A 2,752-nucleotide genomic window follows, 5' to 3' on the forward strand; every position below is an offset into this window, starting at 1 on the left:
TAAAACAAAATACACAGAAGGGCTTAACATTGAGCACTTGATTTTTTCAATTTTGTCAATGTTTATGCCATGGTTTACCATATGTATTTTAAAGGCTGGATGATTATAGAATGGGAAACAACTTAAAACAATGTGCACTCTAAAGATTCCTAGCAATGTCTGTCACATGTTGTTAAGAGCAACTGTTAACACCTTCATGTTTTTAAATCAGACATTTTTGTTTTCAAAGAGCTATTGAGTACAGAATACTCATTTTGAAATCTACATATTGAAGGATATACTGAATTCAAATGGCTTGCCTATTCATTCTCTAATAAATTCCCATTAATAGCTAGTAGATTAGGACGTGATTGTCATGCTTGTTTTCTAATCTTTTTATAGATCTCCAGATGGCTGAAACATGAATTGAAACATCCTGTTTTACTTGGGAATAAACAATCTCTGCTTAAGTTTAAACTAAAAAGTTATGATTTTGCATGTATCTGGATCAGAATTATGCTATTCCATAAATTCAGATACATCAGTTGGCCACCAATATTAGAACATCTCTGATATTGAATAGAATATCTATTCATACTACTGCATAGTACATAAAGTAGTGGCCTACCACCAAATCCCTTTAAAATACTTGGTTTGTATGATTCTTATGTATGTAACCCACAGTCCCCTAACACAGCCAAGACTACCATTTTTTTATAAAGTCATTTAATTTACACCCACTTGTGTAGTTCACATAAGGTTTCTGACTGCCTTACTTTCTAATAAAAGTACTATATTATTTCTTCTGTAACCCAAATTTCTCTTTATAGGCAGTTACAGATTATGCTAGTGTTAAGCTTGATATATGATATACAAAGGCTCCTTACAGGGGAAAGAACTGAACATACAGAAACTTAGATTTTCTGGAATTCTATCTATTGCATTGGGAGATATGCAATACACTGCAGGCCTGACATCAGTAAATTATATTCTGTTTTGATTTTGTACATCACTTTCATTTTCTGGAATGTAAATTTTAGAATTACCTTTGGTTGGTTAGATAGTCTATTCATTTTATGCTTCTTTGCAGTCTCATCTGAAAAACAGTCAAGAAAACAAAGCTGAGGCTGCAAAGTGGAACTTGAAACTGCAGCCTTGGCGGCCGAGGGCAGGTCAACATCGCGGCATTTGGCGCCCCTTCCTAGACTGCCTGCGGCTTTAAACAAGGGACCAGAAGACGCAGAAGACCAGGTCTTAGCTACGTGGGTGGAAGAGGCTAGCGAACACAGGGAGGGGGCGAGTATGCACCAGGAATTACCAGCGGCCCCCGCCCGGTGCGCGGGCACGCTGACGCTGGCGCACGTCGCGCAAGGAGGGGAGCCGAAGGCCTCCTAGCTGCATCTCCAAGAGCCGCTATGTCAGCGCCGAGACTGCCGAGCCCCTAGTGAAAAACACCAGGCCAAATTCATCAAGGCAGCGGTCTTGAAATAGCTCGCACTTCGAGTTTCCTTCCCCAGACAAAGCAGTAGGAATGAACCTGCTGTTCAAGGAAAGCCTTTTTGGGGCCTCCCCTTTCAATGGGGTGAACTAGAACCCCAGCCTAGAAACTGGCCTAGATATCTCCGCAGATAAGTCCCAGATGTGGCCTTGGAAAGATATGTCATCTCACAGTGCATATCTACCAACACAAGCACCTCCCAACACGTGAGCGCGCGCGCGCGCGCGCACACACACACACACACACACACGTATGACACTCCCATCACATTAAAACGCGCGCTCCTGGCACTGCTGTTAGGAAGCCGACGCGCATAATGAGGTGAACAGGTAAATAGATGCCAAAACGAGACGCCCACACCAGTCGGCTGGGCAGTTTACCTCTCCCTACTGAGAACATGTGTAGCTTATAGTGTTTTAGGAGTGATTTGCTGTTGTCTGTTGTCTCCCCCTCCTCTTCTTGTGGAGAGAAGAAAAAAAAATTAAATCATATTCCATTGTCAGAGTCTTCTTCCTGATAAGCTACCCAAGCAATGGTCTAAAACACTTGGGGATTCGTTTGGTTTGCTATCTGTTGTTTTCGTTTGTTGTTGGGGTGTGTTGTTCTTCTGAGTAGAGCAAAAGAATGTGTATGTGGTGGGGCTCTAGGCGCAGGACCAGAGTCCGCCGGCATGGCGGGAAGGCTGGCAAGGCTGTGAACCGCGCGATGCGGAAAGAAGGCAGCGGTTCGTCCTCCCCTGAGGCTGGTACCGGCCCTAATGGCACCTCGAGCCTGGTCTAAGTCGCCGCTGCCGCCGCCCGCGCTTGCGGGCTCCGCCGGCTGCCGCTCCGTGTTTTCCCCCATCCCGGCTTCACGTTCAAGGTTTAGCTGCGAGGTCACGTCCATTGACGTCAGCTCCCTGTCTGCCTCTACGTCCGGCTACATTTACATACATCAAGGAAATTAGGGCATTAAAAAAATATGCAAATCCTGCGCGAAGAGGAGCGAGTGCATTCCTGGCGCGATCGCCTTTTATTGAAGCTTTTAATTAAAGGGGCCGGTTGGCGAGCCCCTGAAACAACCGCCAAAACCCCCAAAAGAGAAAAATAAACGCTGTAGCCTTCGGGAACGGTTGTTTCGGCTCCTGTTCTGTGGGCGGCTGAGGACCGCCGGCTGCCCGGCTCGGAGAAGAACAGGTTAGAGGAGGCAGCTCCAGCCCATGCATAATCAGGGCTCCGCGGCGCCTCCATTCTTTCCTCCTCCTCCTCCTCTCCTCCTCCTCCTCCTCCTCCTCCT

The 2,752-nt window shown here is 46.1% G+C and overlaps 1 long non-coding RNA gene across 1 annotated transcript in view; it reads right to left on the bottom strand.

Moving 5' to 3' along the window:
* The window catches only part of LOC107152392, a 22,313-nt gene that overhangs the window by 9,367 nt on the left and 10,194 nt on the right, over positions 1 to 2,752 (bottom strand). The window lies entirely within an intron of this gene.

The sequence above is a fragment of the Marmota marmota genome, unplaced genomic scaffold (genome assembly GCF_001458135.2).
Source record: "Marmota marmota marmota unplaced genomic scaffold, marMar, whole genome shotgun sequence".
In the NCBI taxonomy this organism is placed as follows: Eukaryota; Metazoa; Chordata; class Mammalia; order Rodentia; family Sciuridae; genus Marmota; species Marmota marmota.